This window comes from Ovis canadensis, chromosome 2, assembly GCF_042477335.2.
Source record: "Ovis canadensis isolate MfBH-ARS-UI-01 breed Bighorn chromosome 2, ARS-UI_OviCan_v2, whole genome shotgun sequence".
Lineage (NCBI taxonomy): Eukaryota > Metazoa > Chordata > Mammalia > Artiodactyla > Bovidae > Ovis > Ovis canadensis.
This window is the reverse complement of record NC_091246.1, coordinates 143767911-143787694: the sequence shown is the minus strand read 5'-3', so window position 1 is coordinate 143787694 and position 19784 is coordinate 143767911. Positions and strand designations below refer to the sequence as shown.

General features: G+C 39.9%; 1 long non-coding RNA gene across 2 annotated transcripts in view; it reads right to left on the bottom strand.

Moving 5' to 3' along the window:
• Positions 1 to 19784, bottom strand: part of LOC138433872 (uncharacterized) — a 133564-nt gene that overhangs the window by 66800 nt on the left and 46980 nt on the right. The window contains exon 3 of one of the 2 annotated variants that reach the window (XR_011254494.1): positions 7303 to 7448. The exons of the other annotated variant lie outside the window; for it this stretch is intronic. This is a non-coding gene — a long non-coding RNA (uncharacterized lncRNA). Of the gene's footprint in view, positions 1 to 7302; positions 7449 to 19784 lie in introns of those variants that run through there. 2 annotated transcript variants of the gene reach the window in all.

Here is a 19784-nt window from a genome sequence, read left to right as displayed (position 1 = left end):
GAAACAGGCATTGGCTAAATGTATTAGCCAGGATTCCTAGTTGAACATCAGACACCTCCAAGTTGGTCCTTTGAACACAAAAGCAATGTTTTTGCAGAAGTCAGTGGTTGTGACCAGCCACTTACTTTTACATGGCCTGAAAGCCAAAGATAATTGTATACTTTAAAACAGCTGGATAAAAAAATTTTTAAGAATATTTTCTGACACACAAGCATTATATGAAATTCAAACTTTTTCAATGTCCGTAAATAAAATGCCACTGGAACCCAACCATGCTCATTTGTTTACATTCTGTCCTATAGCTGCTTTCATTGCTACAGTAGAAGAATTCAGTAGTTGTGACAAAGACTATGTGGCCCACAAAGCCTAAAATATTTACTAATATCTTTTAGTTCAGGCAATAAAATACCATAGACTGAGTATCTTAAACAACAGAAATTCATTTTCTCGGAGTCCTGGAGACTAGAAGTTCTAGACCAAGGTGCCAGTGGTGGTTGACTTCTGGCAAGAGCTCTCCCCTTGGGCTGTAGATGGCTGCCTTCCTGCTGTGTCCTCACATGGAGGAAAGAGATAGCAAGCTCTCTGGTGTCTCTTTCTATAGGACACTATGCCCATCATGAGGGCCCTATTCTCATAACCTCATCAGCCTAATTACTTCCCAAAGCCCTATCTTCAAATAGCATCACACTGTGGGTTAGGAATCCAACATATGGGTTTTGGAAGAACACAATTCCATCTATAGTAACTAATAATTCTTTTACAGAAAATGTTTGCTAATCTCTGTACTAAAGGATATTAGGACACATACAGACTCTCCCAAGAATGCCAGAGAACCAGGCTATATGGTGTGTTGGAGGTAACACAGCCAGGAAATTCATAAACACCCTGCAAATTGGTTCAGTGAGATTCCACCTCTACCACCCCAAGGTGGTGCCAATTCACCCAGCACCCAGCACTGGAAAGGACTGCTAGGAACCTTCGCACTGCTGTCTCTGTAAACTGGAGTGTTGCTCTTTGTATCTCACCAGAATGTATTCAGCCACTGAATACAACTGTATATAAGGTTCTTTTTTAAAAATTAATTTTATTTTGGGGTGGGCTGGGTCTTTCTTGCTGCATACATACTTTCTCTCTTTGCAGAGAACAGGGCTACTTTCTAGTTGTGGTGCATGGGCATCTCACTGTGGTGGAGTCTCTTGTTAGGGAGCACAGGGTCTAGGGTGCACCAGCTCAGTAGTGGTGCAAGGGCTTAGCTGCCCCGCATCATGTGGGTCTTCCTGGACCAAGGATGGAACCTGTGTCCCCTGCATTGGCAGGTAGATTCTTAAACACTGGCACCCAGGGAAGTCTGCATATAAGCATAACTTTGATTCAAAGTTTTCTGTGGGTGAATCTGATTGATGGATCCAAGAACACATATCTACAGCTGCAAGAGATGCTGAGACAATGACTGCTGCAGGAATAGGGATGGGAAACCCATAAAATGGCAAATTCCCTAAAAGGACTGTTGTTGTTCAGTTGTTAAATGATGTCTGATTCTTTGTGATCCCATGGACTGCAGCACGCCAGACTCCTCTATTCTTTACTATCTCCCGGAGTTTGCTTACATTCAGGTCTATTGATTTGGTGATGGTATCTAATCATCTCATCCTCTGCTGCCCCCTTCTCTTCTTGCCTTCAAAAGGCACTGTGTGCGTGCTCAGTCGCTTCAGTCATGTCTGACTCTTTGCAACCCCATGGACTGTAGCCTGCCAGGCTCCTCTGTCCATGGGGTTCTCCAGGCAAGAATACTGGAGTGGGTTGCTATGCCCTTCTCAGGATCTTCCTGACCCAGAGATCAAACCCACATCTCTTGTGTCTCCTGCATTGCAGGAGGATTCTTTACCACTGAGCCACTGGAGAAGCCCTCATAAGGGACTGTCTAATAGCAAATCACAATGTTAAAATGCCTCTTCCAACATTGCTTGTCCTCTACCACTTCCCCTGAGGATTGTTACCTCTTGAATAAACCCCTCTTCTCCTTGGGAAATATCCCCATGTTGCATCCCAATATTTGACAATTTTTTTTGACCCAGTTTCTTGGATTCAGAAATTGTTTCTAACAAAATTCCAATTTTGGGGAAAAGTGGGTCTCAGAGATGAGAAACTACTCTGCAGTGACATGACGTGCTTGTGTCTTTTCCTCCTTACCTTGTTACATTCTCTGTACCAGAGATGAGTTGCTATCACTGCTCCCTACTTTGGAATTAGGATGTGTCTCCTCTATCTGGGTCAAAATTTAATTCTTTCTGATTATAGCACCATGAGAACTTTGAGAGAACTAGAACGATAAAACTCAGTCTCACGTTTCCCTTATTCTCTTTAAAGTACCATGTCAGGAGAACCTTTACTTTTAGCCAAGATAAGGTAAAAGAAACCCCATCTGCCTTCTATTTAAGAACAACCAGATTTTCCCCTTTCCACCACCTCCACCCCCACCCCAAACCTACAAAAAAATCAACCCAAAATCTATTTTAAAATGGGTTTTTAAAAGCACTGGGCATCAGACATTGAAAGATAAAAGATGTGGGACTTCCCTGGTGGTCCAGTGGCTAAGACTCAGTGCTCCCAGTACAGGGGGCCTGGGTTCGACCCTGGTCAGGGGACTAGATCCCACATGCCCCAACTATAGGTTGCTCATGTCACAACTAAGACCTGGCACAGCCAAGTAAAGACTATTAATGAAAGAAAGATACAAGATAAGCCCCATGATTGACCTTGAGAGAAGTTCTAGATAATAGCACCTGGAGGAGGAACCCAGAAAGTATGTTTGTGTTCACTGGTAACACAAGATCTTGAATACTGACTGTTCCCACCAGCTAGATTGGTAAACCTCAAAATTCACAGGGCATTTAGGAAAATACTAAGTATTAATAGGATCTTAGTGGGGAATTGGTCTCACATAACAAATCTTAAAAGCAAGGTGCAAAATATTCAATCTGTTTTCAAATATTGCAAATAATTTTATTGTACCCCAGAACAAAATCCAAGAATATTTATATGAAAACAAAAATATCCATCACTCAATAGAGTAAAATTCACAATATTTGCATCCAACAAAAGCTTACCAGCATGCAAAGACACAGGACATGAGGAGAAAAACTAACCACTTGAAACTGATAGGAAATGGACACAGATATGGGAATTAGTGGCAAGGACATTAAAACAGTTATTATTATTGTATCCTAAATGTTCAAAACAATTAGCAGAAACATGGGGGAAAATTAAACTTCTAAAAATAAATACTGTAGTATCTGAGAGGAAAATTACATTGATGAGACCAATGGCAGAAGAAAAGATTAATGAATTTTAATACATAGCAACAGAAATGATCAGAAAGTGAAACAGAGAGAGAAAAAGGACTTAAAGAAGGGAAAGACCATCAGTGAGACTTAGGACAACTTCAAGTGTCCTAAAATACATGTAATTGTGTATTCAAGCTGGAGGAGGGACAGAAAAACTATTTGAAGAAATGATAGCTGACACCCATGGTGTATTCATGTTGATGTATGGCAAAACCAATACAATATTGTAAAGTAAAAAAAAGAAATGATAGCTGAAAATATTCCACTTTTGATGAAAACTATAAACTCACAGATCCAAGAAGCTCAATGAATTCCAAGCACAAGAAAAATGAAGAAAACTACACTAAAGCACATCAGAACAAAATTCCTCAAAATCAATGATGAATAAAATTTTTTAAAAGCAGCTACAGAAAAAAGATGCATTATATACAAAAAATCTAAGATAAGGACAACGGAAAATTCCTCATAGAAAACAATGCAAAGATAAGACAGTGGAGCAACATTTTTAAATAATTGAGAGAAAACAAAGTGTCACACAGAAATTTATATCAAGCAAAATAGCTTTCAAATAAGAAGTTAGAACAAAGGCTATCTCAGACATACAAAAACTGAAAGAACTCATCACTAATAGACCTGCAGTATAAGAAATGTTAAAGAAAATCTTTCAGGCAGAAGGAAAATATCACCAGACGAAAATATCTTAGAGATATTGTGGGCCCAGTTCCAGAACACTGCATTAAAGTGAATATCACAATAAAGTGAGTCACACACATTTTTTGATTTCCCGGTGCACACTAAAGTTATGTTTACACTATAATGTAGTCTATTAAGTGTGTGATAGTATGTCTAAAAAAACATTGTGGGATACCTTATTTAAAAAATAAGTTTTGCTAAAAGTTAATAACTGACATCTGAGCCTTCAGTGAGTTACAGTAGTAATATCAATGATCACTGATCACAGATCACTGTAATAAATATAACAATACAAAAATGTGTGAAATATTGTGAGATTTACTGAAATGTGACACAGAGACATGACGTGAGAAAATGCATTTGGAAAAATGATGCCAATAGGTTTGAGAGGTGCATGGTAGTCACAAACCTTAACTTTGTAAGGAAACCAGAAATATCTGTAAAGCACAATAAAGGAGAATATACCTTTACGGACATACACAAGAACAGAGAGCAACAAAGATGGTAACTCCATGACCAATATGTAAAATTTATTTTTCTTATAAGTTGAAAATCTTTTAAAAGATAATTGATGGTTTAAAAAAATAGTAACAACATATTGTGGGGATTATAACATATGCATAAGTAAAATACAAGGAAACCATAGCATAAGTGTTGGCTACAGTAGCCAAGACATCCTAGAAACAGTCTAAATGTCCATCAACAAATGAGTGATAAAGCAGATGTGGTGCATGTATACAATGGACTATTATTCAGCCACAAAATGAATGAAATAATGCCATTTGCAGCAACTTGGTTGAACCTAGAGATTCTTATACTAAGTGAAGTAAGTCAGAAAGAGAAAGACAAATATCATGTGATAGCACTTATATGTAGAGTCTAAACTATGACACAAATGAATTTACCTACAAAACAGAAACTGACTCACACAGAGAACAGACTTGTGGCTGTCAGAGGGGGAGGAGGGTCAGCCATCTTTTTAGTTTTCTGCATACTGGGAGTGTGTGAGGGGAATCCTCACAGCGGAGTTACTCATGTGAAAATAAAAAAGGGAACCTCATTTAAATTGGAGTCAAGAAGGCCAGAAGGGGGAATTCTCATGCCCTACCGTGCACTGATAGCTGCAGATCCCCAATATTAATAGGAACAGACTGCCCTGCTTACACCTTGGAAGGAAAGTTATGACCAACCTAGGCAGCATATTCAAAAGCAGAGACATCACTTTGCCAACAAAGGTCCGTCTAGTCAAGGCTATGGTTTTTCCAGTGGTCATGTATGGATGTGAGAGTTGGACTGTGAAGAAAGCTGAACACCAAAGAATTGATGCTTTTGAAGTGTGGTGTTGGAGAAGACTCTTGAGAGTCCCTTGGACTGCAAGGAGATCCAACCAGTCCATCCTAAAGGAGATCAGTCCTGGGTGTTCTTTGGAAGGAATGATGCTAAAGCTGAAACTCCAGTACTTTGGCCACCTCATGCGAAGAGTTGACTCATTGGAAAAGACTCTGATGCTGGGAGGGATTGGGGGCAGGAAGAGAAGGGGACGACCGAGGGTGAGATGGCTGGATGGCATCACCGACTCGATGGACATGAGTTTCAGTGAACTCTGGGAGTTGGTGATGGACAGGGAGGCCTGGCATGCTGCAATCCATGGGGTCGCAAAGAGTCGGACACGACTGAGCGACTGAACTGAACTGAACCCTGCATCTCCAACAGGAAGAACATTAGTACTTTACTACCCTAGAAGTAGGAAAGAAGATTTTCTCCTGGCCTGTCAACAACCTAGCCAATGAGAGACTGATATAACTCAACCAATGAAAAGCCACTACACTTTGAGCTTCCAGTTTCTTCCAAAGGACTCTTCATTTATAACAGTCTAGCTTCCTCTTTTTCTCTGTTAGAAAAATGTTCCACTCCTTTATTTCACAAGACTTGTCCATAGTTTTTGCTGCAGCATGCTTACCTGATCTGCAATTTTCTGCTATTCCTGAATAAACCATTTTGTGGTAAAATAACTGGTTACTTTAGTTTTAAGATCAACACTTTCGTACTCCGGTAAGTTTCCCTGCCAAGGAAAGGGGCTTTGGCCTCAATCAGCTGGATGGGGCTGGAATGTATTTTGTATATCCAGGTTCCCAGGATATTTGTTCCTGCTTCATAAGAGTATGAAACTGAAGATCAGCTATATAGCTTGGGAGGTGTGTGAAAAATAGTGTGAGCAGTTCATGTTATGCCTGAAAATTACTATAGAACTCTAGGGAGAGCTTCAAAAGAGCATAAAAGTAAAAATTATCCTCTGATAATGTAGTTTCTCCTCATAGGACCTCAGAGAATATTTTCTAACAGAGCTAAGATCTGAATAAAATGAAAAGTGTTACTTTTATTCCCATTACTTGATGGGCAATGTTAGGCTACTCTGTTCTTTAGGGACTGGTCACTAGTCCCAGAAATCTCAGTATAGGAAAATTTTGTGCGGACATTAAAATAAACCATATTGACTAACCTTGAGTGAAATCCAACTCTATGCTCGGCCCCTCACAAAAAGTACCTAGTGAATTAGTTTGAAAAAAAATGAAACCAAAATGTAATTTGAAAAATAAATATATAAAACATGAAAAACATTCAACAATAAAAAAGGGGAATAGTAATTCCTCATCTAATCTCTGCCCCTTGTTCTCCTCCAGAAAGTGTTGTTAACAATTACTTAATCTATACATGGTATTGACATTTATGTGCATATTATATATATTCAGACACATACAGAGAGAACAGATGGATTGATAAGTATATAAATATAGATATGTCATGTATTCTTTTTTAGATTGTAAATTTCTTCATATATACAAAAGATTATAATGTATAAATGATGGATAAAGATTATGACTAACATGAACACTATTGTATCAGTCTTGGTCCTAGAAACAGACGGCACGCTTAAACTGGGAAACTGAGGCAAGCTGAATAAAAGAACTACTTTCAAAGCTGTAAGCAGATTTAGAGGAATCAATAAGGGAAATGGAGTACTCGATGGTTTATCCAGGTTTTGTGGCATTCTAAAGTTCTATTCGGTTTTTAAAACCTTCTTTAAGGAAAAGAAGGTCAAATGTTTGATATAAAAGAAGGTATAAAAATGAATTTAGAATGAGAAAGAAAGCATCAAATCACAAACAGATAAAGATGTAAATACCACAAATACTACAAAATCACAAATATCATCATCATATTACTAGTAAATTTATTATATTTCTTTAATACTTTTCCCTACTTATTTTTTGTTTTTTCTTACATGGTCTTTGATCTTCACATGACATTGACTTCATCCTCCAGAGAAAGAATAGAAGCTAATTCAGACTTCCCCCAAGCATAGTTTCTTCTGGGTTCCCTATTCTGTTCAACTGATCCATGAGTTCCTCCCTACAAGAGAATGAGAACAGTCCAGTATTGCAGTCAGAACAAATGGTAGCACTTGTCTTTTGAGCATGGGTCAGAGGTACCATTTTTTTAAGAGTAAAGGCCAGAGCATTTTACAAAGCTAAGGAAACTCTCAGTACATCTTCTAGGCTTAAGAATGCTTTTGCCACTGCCTATGCCAGCACTTCTATGGCTCCTTAACCCTTCAAGACAAAGTCTCAACTTCTGCACATGGCAAATGAGGCTCTTCATCCTCCTATTCCTTCTCACTGGCCTGAGCTCGTAGTAGAACCTTCCTTCAGCTACCTCCGCCCGTTCCATACAGTTTATACTCCAGGAACATTCAATTGAACTGGAGCCTCCTGCACTGCAGGTGGATTCTTTACTAGTTAAGCTACCAGGGAAGTCGCCACGAACACTCAGCCACTTACAATTCCAGAACATCCTAGTTCAGTCCCTTTCCTGAGCCTTTCCACATGATGTTCTCTGCTTGGAATACTCTCCCCAGTTTGTCCAGTAAACCCACCCTGTGCCTTCAAGTCACAGATGAAATGCTAGCCCTCCTACAAAGCTTTCTTTCACTCCCTTAGACACACTTCAGGTTTTCTTAAGCACTCCTTTGTTACTTACTGACACGGTAATCTTACAGTAATGCAATTGTTTGCTTATCTCCTCACTGTGAGTGTGTGCTAAGTTGCTTCAGTCAAGTCTTATTCTGTGACCCTGTGGACCCTAGGCTGCCAGGTTCCTCTGACCATGGGATTCTCCAGGCAAGAATACTGGAGTGGGTTGCCATTTCCTCCTCCAGGGGATTTTCCCAACCTAGGGATTGAATCCATGTCTTCTTCATTGGCAGGTGGGTTCTTTATACCAGCCCACCTGAGAAGTTCTTATCTCCTCACTAGCCTGTAACTTTCTGGAGATCACAGACTGAGCCTTCCCATCCTTGGATCATAGGCACCTGCACAGGGCCTGGCACACAGTAGGAATTCAATGCATGTGTTTTCAATGAATGAGCATTGAATAGACTTCTATTGGCCTAGCACTGTCTGCTTACATTCATACATCCAACCAACTACTTGATATCACTACTTGATTGTTTCACTGGAATGCCCTCAATTGTCATTGGTATCTCTTAATTTCTCCCCTCTCCCAGTGCCCCAGTTATTATAGCTATGTAACAAACCACCTTGATTTTTTAAACTGATGTATAGTTGATTTACAATGTTGTGGTAGTTAGTTTCAGGTGTACAGTAAAGTGACCCATATATATATATATATATATATATATATATATATATATATATTTCAGATTCTTTTCCATTTTAGGTTATTACAAGATATTGAATATAGTTCCCTGTTTATACAGCAGGTCTTTGTTGTTTATTTTACATATAGTAATGTGTATTTGCTAATCCTATCAGTTCAGTTCAGCTGCTCAGTCATGTCCAACTCTTTGCTAACTCCATGGACTGCAGATGCCAGGCTTCCCTGTCCATCACCAACCCTGGAGCTTGCTCAAACTTATGTCCACTGAGTCAGTGATGCCATCCAACCATCTCATCTTTGTCGTCCCCTTCTCCTCCTACAATCTTTCCAAGCATCAACATCTTTTTCAATGAGTCAGTTCTTCACATAAGGTGGCCAAAGTATTGGAGTTTCAGCTTCAGCATCAGTCCTTCCAGTGAATATTCAGGACTGATTTCCTTTAGGATTGATTGGTTTGATCGTCTTGGTGTCCAAGGACCTCTCAAGAGTCTTCTCCAACACCACAGTTCAAAATCATCAATTCTTTGGTGCTCAGCTTTCTTTATGGTCCAACTCTCACATTCATACATGACTACTGGAAAAACTGTAGCCTTGACTAGACAGACCTTTGTTGGCAAAATAATGTCTCTGCTTTTTAATATGCTATCTAGGTTGGTCATAACTTTCCTTCCAAGGAGTAAGCCTCTTTTAATTAAGCTGCAATCACCATCTACAGTGATTTTTGAGCCCCCCAAAATAAAGTCTGACACTGTTTCCACTGTTTCCCCATCTATTTGTCTGAAGTGACGGGACCGGATGCCATGATCTTCGTTTTCTGAATGTTGAGCTTTAAGCCAACTTTTTCACTCTCCTCTTTCAATTTCATCAAGAGGCTCTTTAGTTCCTCTTTGCTTTCTGCCACACAGGTGGTATCATCTGCGTATCTGAGGTTATTGATATTTCTCCCAGAAATCTTGATTCCAGCTTGTGCTTCATCCAGCCCAGGGTTTCTCATAATGTATTCTGCATATAAGTTAAATAAACACGGTGACAATATACAGCCTTGACATACTCCTTTTCCTATTTAGAACCAGTCTGTTGTTCCATGTCCAGTTCTAACTGTTGCATCCTGACCTGCATACAGGTTTCTCAGGAGGCAGGTCAGGTGGTCAGGTATTCCCATCTCTTGAAGAATTTTCCACAGTTTATTATGATCCACACAGTCAAAGGCTTTGGCATAGTCAATAAAGCAGAAATAGGTGTTTTTCTGGAACTCTCTTGATTTTTTGATGATCCAGCGGATGTCGGCAATTTTATCTCCGGTTCCTCTGCCTTTGCTAAAACCAGCTTGAACATCTGGAAGTTCACAGTTCACATAATCAATTAAAAAAGTATGTAACACCCTTGTTTAGACTAGTGAGGGGGGCACTCTCCATCCCCCTTCTGACGTCTCTGTCAGAAGCTTTCTCTGTCCCTTTTTCACTTTAATAAAACTCTGCTACACAAAAGCTCTCCAAAAGTCTATTTCCTCAGTCCTATGTAAGTTCTGGTGGCTCTGTGGTGGGGTTAATGGTGACCTCCTCCAAGAGGGCTTATGCCATACCCAGGTCTACTGTATTAACCCCACTATAGAGCCACCAGAACTTACAAAGGACTGGGGAAACAGACTCTTGGAGGGTACAAGCAAAAGCTTGTGTGCACCAGGACCCAGGAGGAAGGAGCAGTGACCCCAAAGAGACTGACCCAGACTTGCCCACGAGGGCCCAGGAGTGTTCAGCTGAAGCCAGTGGGTCAGTGGTGGCTGGCTCCAGGGCTGGGGCACTGCGTGCAGCAGTGTGTGCATGGGGCCTTTGGACCTTTTGAAGGGGGTCACCATGATTTTCATTACCTCCACCATAGTTTGGCCTCAAGTCAAACAACAGGGAGGCAACACAGCATCAACAGAAACTTGCATTAAAGATTTACTGGGCATGGCCCCGCCCATTAGAACAAGACCCAGTTTCCTCCTCAGTCAGTCTCTCCCATCAGGAAGCTTCCACAAGCCTCTTACCCTTCTCCATCAGAGGGCAGACAGAATGAAAACCACAATTACAGAAAACTAACCAATCTGATCACAGGGACCACAGCCTTGTCTAACTCAATGAAACTATGAGCTATGCCGTGTAGGGCCACCCAAGACAGACAGGTCATGGTGGAGAGTTCTGACCAAACACGGTCCACTGGAGAAGGGAATAGCAAACCACTTCAGTATTCCTGCCTTGAGAATCCCATAAACAATATGAAAAGGCAAAAAGATAGGACACTGAAAGATGAACTCCTTAGGTTGGTTGGTGCCCAATATGCTACTGGAGATCAATGGAGAAATGACTCCAGAAAGAATGAAGGGATGGAGCCAAAGCAAAAACAACACCGAGTTGTGGATGTGACAGGTGATGGAAGTAAAGTCTGATGCTGTAAAGAACAATATTGCATCAGTTCAGTTCAGTTCAGTTCAGTCGCTCAGTCGTCTCCGACTCTTTGCGACCCCATGAATCGCAGCACACCAGGCCTCCCTGTCCATCACCAACTCCCGGAGTTCACTCAGACTCACATCCATCGAGTCAGTGATGCCATCCAGCCATCTCATCCTGGGTCGTCCCCTTCTCCTCCTGCCCCCAATCCCTCCCAGCATCAGGGTCTTTTCCAATGAGTCAACTCTTTGCATCAGGTGGCCAAAGTAGTGGAGCTTCAGCCTCAGCATCATTCCTTCCAAAGAAATCCCAGGGTTGATCTCCTTCAGAATGGACTGGTTGGATCTCCTTGCAGTCCAAGGGACTCTCAAGAGTCTTTTCCAACACCACAGTTCAAAAGCATCAATTCTTCGGTGCTCAGCCTTCTTCACAGTCCAACTCTCACATCCATACATGACAACAGGAAAAACCATAGCCTTGACTAGATGGACCTTTGTTGGCAAAGTAATGTCTCTGCTTTTGAATATACTATCTAGGTTGGTCATAACTTTTCTTCCAAGGAATAAGCATCTTTTAATTTCATGGCTGCAGTCACCATCTGCAGTGATTTTGGAGCCCCCAAAAATAAAGTCTGACACTGTCTCTACTGTTTCCTCATTTATTTCCCATGAAGTGATGGGACCAGTTGCCATGATCTTCGTTTTCTGAATGTTGAGCTTTAAGCCAACTTTTTTGCTCTCCTCTTTCACTTTCTTTTTTTTTTTTTAGTCATTATCTTTATTTATTTATTTTTAAATTTTAATTATTTTTACTTTATTTTACTTTACAATACTGTATTGGTTTTGCCATACATTGACATGAATCCACCACAGGTGTACATGAATTCCCAATCCTGAACCCCCCTCCCAACTCCCACCCCATTCGTCTTTCACTTTCATCAAGAGGCTTTTTAGCTCCTCTTCAATTTCTGCCATAAGGGTGGTGTCATCAGCATATCTGAGGTTATTGATATTTCTCCTGGCAATCTTGATTCCAGCTTGTGTTTATTCCAGTCCAGCATTTCTCATGATGTACTCTGCATATAAGTTAAATAAGCAGGGTGACAATATACAGCCTTGACGTACTCCTTTTTCTATTTGGAACCAGTCTGTTGTTCCATGTTCAGTTCTAACTGTTGCTTCCTGACCTGCATACAGATTTCTCAAGAGGCAGGTCAGGTGGTCTGGTATTCCCATCTCTTTCAGAATTTTCCACAGTTTATTGTGATCCACACAGTTAAAGGCTATAGGAATCTGGAATGTTAGGGCCATGAATCAAGGCAAATTGGAAGTGGTCAAACATGAGATGGCAAGAGAGAACATCAATATTTTAGGAATCTGTGAACTAAAATGGACTTGAATGGGTGAATTTAACTCAGATGACCCTTATATCTACTACATGGGCAAGAATCCCTTAGAAGAAATTGAGTAGCCCTCATAGTCAACAGGAGTCCAAAATGCAGTACTTGGATGCAATCTCAAAAATGATGGAATGATCTCTGTTCATTTCCAAGGCAAATCATTCAATATCACTGTAATCAAATCTATGCCCTGACCACTAATGCTGAAGAAGCTGAAGTTGAACGGTTCTATGAAGACCTACAAGACCTTCTAGAATGAACACCCCCCAAAAATGTCCTTTGCATTATAGGGGACTGGAATGCAAAAGTAGGAAGTCAAGAGATACCTGGAGTAACAGGCAAATTTGGCCTGGGAGTACAAAATGAAGCAGGTCAAAGACTAACAGAATTTTGCCAAGAGAATGCACTGGTCAGAGCAAACACCTGCTTCCAACAACACAAGAGAAGACTACACAAGGATATCACCAGGCGGTCAATGCTGAAATCAGACTGATTATATTCTTTGCAGCCAAAGATGGAAAATCTCTATACAGTCAGTGAAAACAAGACCAGGAGCTGATTGTGGCTGAGATCATTAACTCATTATTGCCAAATTCAGAAGAATTGAAGTAAGTAGGGAAAACCACTAGACTATTCAAGTATGATGTAAATCAAATCCTTAATGATTATACAGTGGAAGTGACAAATAGATTCAAGGGATTAGATCTAATAGACAGAGTGCCTGTAGAACTATGGACAGAGGTTCATGACATTGTACAGGAGACAGGGATCAAGAACATCCCCAAGAAAAGGAAATGAAAAAAGGCAAAATGGTTGTCTGAGGAGGCCTTACAAATAGCTGAAAAAAGAAAAGATGCAAAAGGCAAAGGAGAAAAGGAAAGATATACCCATTTGAATGCAGAGTTCTGAAGAATAACAAGGAGAGATGAGAAAGCCTTTCTCAGTGATCAATACAAAGAAATAGAGGAAAAGAATAGACTAGGAAAGACTAGAGATCTCTTTAAGAAAATTAGAGATATCAAGGGAACATTTCATGCAAAGATGGGCACAATAAAGGAAAGAAATAGTATGAACCTAACAGAAGCAGAAGATATTAAGAGGTGGCAAGAATACATAGAAGAACTGTACAAAAAAGATCTTCATGACCCAGATAACCACGATGGTGTGATCACTCACCTAGAGCCAGACATCCTCGGAGGCAAAGTCAAGTGGGCCTTAGGAAGCATCACTACAAACAAAGCTAGTGGAGGTGATGGAATTCCATTTGAGCTATTTCAAACCCTAAAAGATGATGCTGTGAAAGTGTTGCACTCAATGTGCCAGTAAATTTGGAAAACTAAGCAGTGGCCACAGGATTGGAAAAGGTCAGTTTTCATTCCAATCTCAAAGAAAGACAATGCCAAAGAATGCTCAAACTACCACACAGTTGCACTCATCTCACACGCTAGCAAAGTAATGCTCAAATTCTGCAGGCCAGTTTTCCATAGAATGTGAACCGTGAACTTCCAGATGTTCGAGCTAGATTTAGAAAAGGCAGAGGAACCAGAGAGCAAATTGCCAACATCTGTTGGATCATCAAAAAAGCAAAAGAGTTCTAGAAAAACATCTACTTGTGCTTTATTAACTACTCCAAAGCCTTTGACTGTGTGGATCACAATGAACTGTGGAAAATTCTGAAAGAGATGGGAATACCAGACCACCTGACCTGCCTCCTGAGAAACCTGTACACAGGTCAAGAAGCAACAGTTAGAACCGGACATGAAACAATAGATAGGTTCCAGATCGGGAAAGGAGTACATCAAGGCTGTATATTGTCACCCTGTTTATTTATCTTATATGCAGAGTACATCATGAGAAATGCTGGCCTGGAAGAAACAGAAGCTGGAATCAAGATTGCTGGGATAAATACCAATAACCTCAGATATGCAGATGACACCACCCTATGGCAGAAAGCAAAGAGGAACTAAAGAGCCTCTTGATGAAATTGAAAGAGGAGAGTGAAAAAGTTGGCTTAAAACTCAACTTCAGAAAACAAAGATCATGGCACCTGGTCCCATCACTTCAGACAAATAGATGGGGAAACAATGGAATTACTGATAGACTTTACTTTCTTGGGCTCCAAAATCACTGCAGATGGTGATTGCAGCCATGAAATTAAAAGATGCTTGCTCCTTGGTAGAAAAGTGACCAACCTAGACAGCACATTAAAAAGCAGAGACATCACTTTGCCAACAAAAGTCTGTCTAGCCAAAGCTATGGTTTTTCCAGTAGTCATGTATGGTTGTGAGAGTTGGACTATAAAGAAAGCCTGAGGGCCAAAGTATTGATGCTTTTGAACTGTGGTGTTGGAGAAGACTCTTGAGAGTCCCTTGGACTGCAAGGAGATCCAACCAGTCCATCCTAAAGGAAATCAGTCCTGAATATTCACTGGAAGGACTGGTGGTGAAGCTGAACTCCAATACGTTGGCCACCTGATGAGAAGAAATGATTCATTTGAAAAGACCCTGAGGCTGGGAAGGATTGAAGGCAGGAAAAGAAGGGGACGACAGAGGATGAGATGGTTGGATGGCATTACTGACTCTATGGACATGAGTTTGAGTAAGCTCCGGGAGTTGGTGATTGACAGGAAAGCCTGGTATGCTGCAGTCCCTGGGGTCAGACACGACTGAGCGACTGAACTGAAGTGAACTGACACAAAAACTCTTGAGTGATCAAGCCTGGTCCCTGATTCCAAAGTTAAATCTTCTTCAGAGATCATGAATCTGACATTATTCACCTTAAGCTTTCAGTAGGTAAATAAATAGATAGATAGATGCATCCAATGGCAGCAGAAAAAAAGCTATTTCTTCCTCAGTGCCTCTTTAGTCAGGAAGAAAAAGTAATTCTTAAGAATTCTTCTCCCATGACAGCCAAAGTCCAATTCCCAGACTTCTTGAGATTCCAGCATCTAGATCCAGTTCCCGAAACGGACCTGGCCTCTTGATCACACTCTGTCCCTGGAGAAGTCATGCTTGTCAAATGATCAAAGCTATATATCATTTGTATGTCTTAGAGGAGATGACCTCATTAAACCATACTTGTTTCTGATGCACAGAGAAGTCTGTGTTGGGTTTCTTAGGATCCCCATTTTCATACAGGCAGCCATCTGCAGCCCAGTCTAACCATCCACTTTTAGATCATCTCTGCAAACATTGTACAATTCCAAACATTCAAAGACACAGACAATGGTTTCTAAACATTTTGGATTTGTTACAACACTACGTTTATCCTTTTCACTCCCCACTCACCTAAGAGCTATAGGCATATATTTGATTTTCCTGAACTAAAATGAATCACAATGAAGTGATTTTGAAAGCATTTTTGAGACTTTTGCCAGTTTCTTTAAGCTTTGTCAACAGCCTCAGGTGTCAAAAGACCAGCACTCCTTATCACCCATCTAAAGGCCTCTTGACAATCTCATTAGTACTGAAGGTAGGTTTACCATTTCATTTGGCCTTTTCAAGATGTTATTTTTTTCCCTTTTATTCACACTAGATCTTCAGCCAAGAAAATGTACTCCCAGCTTCCCTTCGAGGAAGATTTTGCTTTTATTGTTTTTACTGCACTTATTTTTCTTTCTTTTTTTCTTATGATAGCTTGCCATATTCCCTCTCAATTTTGTTCTTATGATGTTATTTAACCCTTTGATACCTGCTACCTTTATTGATAACAAAATGGTAGCTTATTTGTCTCTTCCCTTTGAAACTCAGGAAGGATTTGTCAAGTGTGACGTTTAAAAAAAAAAAAACAACTGTATCTGTTTGGCAGAGAGTCACTGCTGTATTTGTGATGCTTCCCTCCGTTACTTTTCCCGGGACTGACAGTTTTTTGCTCTGTTTCACTGGCTGCTGTGTCGTGTTCCCTTACACTGTCTCATCCCCAGTGGTTTGGTAGCAAGTCTGTGTGATGAATGAGTCTTGGTGAACTGGAAATCACAGTTAACACTTGGAGTCCTCCACACTCTCCCTCAACCATGTATAGGCCACCTCATATCCTTTTCCTGCTGCAAAGAACTATGCAAGTTACTCTAATACCTATTCATCTGTCTACAAGATGAGATTGTAGAAGCCTTAGTGAAAGACCATGAAACCTTAGTGAAGTCGCTCAGTCATGTCCGACTCTTTGCGACCCCATGAACTGAGATCCTCTGTCCACGGGATTTTCCAAGCAAGAGTACTGGAGTGGGTTGCCATTTCCTTCTCCAGGGGATCTTCCCAACCCAGGGATCAAACTTGGGTCTCCCGCATTATAGACAGATGCTTTACCATCTGAGCCACCAGGGAAGTCCCAAGGCTATGAAATCTTAGTGAATACAAAACATGGTTGCCATATCTAGGATTTTCTCAGCTACCCCTTTCCCCATGTGGAGTTTGCACTGTTTAAAATTTAAGTTTTCTGATATCTAAAGGCTAGTTTTCTGGTTAGGCCAAAGAAAGCATGAATGTTAATGAGCAACATTTTAATCAACTCTCTCAAGCTTTACCACACCACTCAACTATCTTATTGCTAAGAAGGATTCTACAAACTCTTTTCAGATGGAAATCCTTTGGACTGGTGCCTTACAGACCAACCTTGAGAACAGTTTAATGTGATTGGGCTTTTATTGTTTTCAGTGCTTTCAAAGAAAGGCAAATATTTACTATATCTGATACTTTGTCTCTAGTCAACTGATGTTTTAAAAAGACAAGGTCTCTTTGAGCACTTTATTTTCTTCTAAGTACTCAGAAAAGTATTCTGTTCTGTAATGCTCTCATAATGTTCCATCTGTTCTGATTTTTCAGAGGCTTTTTTTTTCTTTTTTATAAAAATCTCCTCAGAAAATTCAATGAAAAAAGGTAAAGGCTTTACTGCCAGTAAATTTTTGTTTCTCTTCTTTCTGGGAAAGAGCCAGTTTGAGTTTAAAAATAGACCTGAGAAATGTCTAGCTTGAGATTCATTCAACCCACTAATATTTGCTCTAGAATAATAAAGGAGATTTGATACATCTGAACTAAACTGATCCCCATATTTGTCACCTTTCCATTTCAGATCAAATAAAACACCAAAGCAGCCTTCTGTAGAAGCAAAATTCATTATGTCAACCGCCCCCTCTTTTTTATTTTTAATTTATCCTGAAAAAAGTGAAGTTGGCAACTTAGATCATTCAAAATGCCCCATGTTAAACGTTTATGAATTGATGCTATTTATTATTAATTTCTAGTAGCAGTTACTATGGTTCTAATATCAAATACCCACTAGGAGAAAAATGTTGGGGCAATCAAGAAATGACTTCATTTTAAAGTTTTTTTAAAAAATGATATTATTGAGGTATAATTGATATCAATAAATGTCACAAAATCTAAGTATATGATCAATGAATTCTTTTAAGTGCATATAATTGTTTAACTGCCCTCGCAATTATGGCACAGAGAATTTCCATCAACCCAAAAGTTTACCTTTGCTCCTTTGTGGTTTTTCCCTGTCTTTGGCAACCACTCATCGCCTTTCAGTAACTCTACTTTTTACTTTTCTAGAATATTACATAAATGGAATCTCACAGTGTATGGTCTTTCATGTCTGCCTTCTTTTGCTTAGCATGATGATTTTGGGACTCATTCATGTTGTTGCGTGATTCAGTAGTATGTTGGTTTTTATTGCTGAGTAGCATTCCATCATTTGGATATAGCACACAGTCTACTCATTCACAAGCTGATGAACATTTGTGTGTTTCCCTTGTGGTCCAGTGACTAAGAATCTGCCTTCCAATGCAGGGGATGTGGGCTCAATCCCTAGTCAGGGAACTAAGTCCCAGCATGCTTGGGGCAACTAAGCCTGAGTGCCATGACTAGAGAAAGCCTGCATGCAGCAAGGAAGACCCAGCTCAGCCAGAAAAAAAAAAGAAATTGGATGTCTCCAGTTTTTGATTATTCATAAAGTTGTTAGGAATATTCAAGTACAAATCTTTTGGTGAAATATATATTCATTTCTCTTTCATGAATATCTAGGAGTGGATTGTTGGGTCTGATGGTAAGTGTTTGCTTAATTTTATAGGATGGCCAGTTTTCCAGAGTAAATGTACCATTTTGGCTTCCCACTAGCAGTGTACAAACACTGTCGTTGCTCCATATCCATATCAACACTTGTCATTGTTGGTCCTTTTTATTTTAGCCATTTTTGTGCTGATGTAGTGGTATTTCATTGCTATTTTAATTTGCACTTCCCTAATGACTAAAGGTATTAAACATTTGTTCATGCACTTATTTTCTGTATTCTTCTTTGGTAAGATGTCCATTCAAATCTTTTATCTGTTTTTAAAAATCAGGTTATAGGATATGGAAATAATTCAGATGGGATGCTCAGAGAGGTATTGTTCTGGTATGGCCAAACCCATAACCATAGTCTAATCATGAAAAAAAAAAGTCAGATAAAATCCATAGAGGGCCTCCCACAATATACCTAATCAATACTTCTGAAAACTATCAAGATCAGCAAAAACAAGGAAAATCTGAGAGACTATCATGGCCAAGAAGAGGGAGACATGACAACTAAATGTAATTTAGTGTACTGGATGGGATCATGAAACAGAAAAATGATACTAGGGAAAAACCAAAGAAATCTGATAAATGATAAACTGTAGCTAATAGTAACATATCAATATTGGTTCATTAGTTGTAATAAATATACCATACTAAAGTAAGATGTTTATAATAGGGAAATTGGATGTGGAGTAGGGGGTGAATGTGGTGGGTAATAAGGGAAATTTCTGTATGACTATATTGTTCTTCTAAAACTGTCCTAACAAAATACCACAGCTTTGGTGGCTTAAACCACAGAAATTAATTTTCTCACAGTTCTGGAGGTAAGACATCCAAGATCAAAGTGCTCTTGGGGCTGGTTTCTCGTGAGATCTCTCTTCGTGGCTTGTACACAGCTTCCTTCTCACTGTGTCCTCACTCGGTCTTTCCTCTGCGCACGTGGGTGCAAAGAAACTGATCTCTGGTGTCTCTTGCTCTTTGTATAACAAGGACAACCATGAGGCTGGATTAGAGCCCCACTCATATAACCTCATTTAACCTTAATTGCCATGCCAAAATTACCATCAAATCGCCAACATCTGTTGGATCATAGGAAAAGCAAGAGAATCTCAGAAAAATATCTACTTCTGCTTCACTGACTACACCAAAGCCTTTGACTGTGTGGATCACAACAAACTGTGGAAAATTC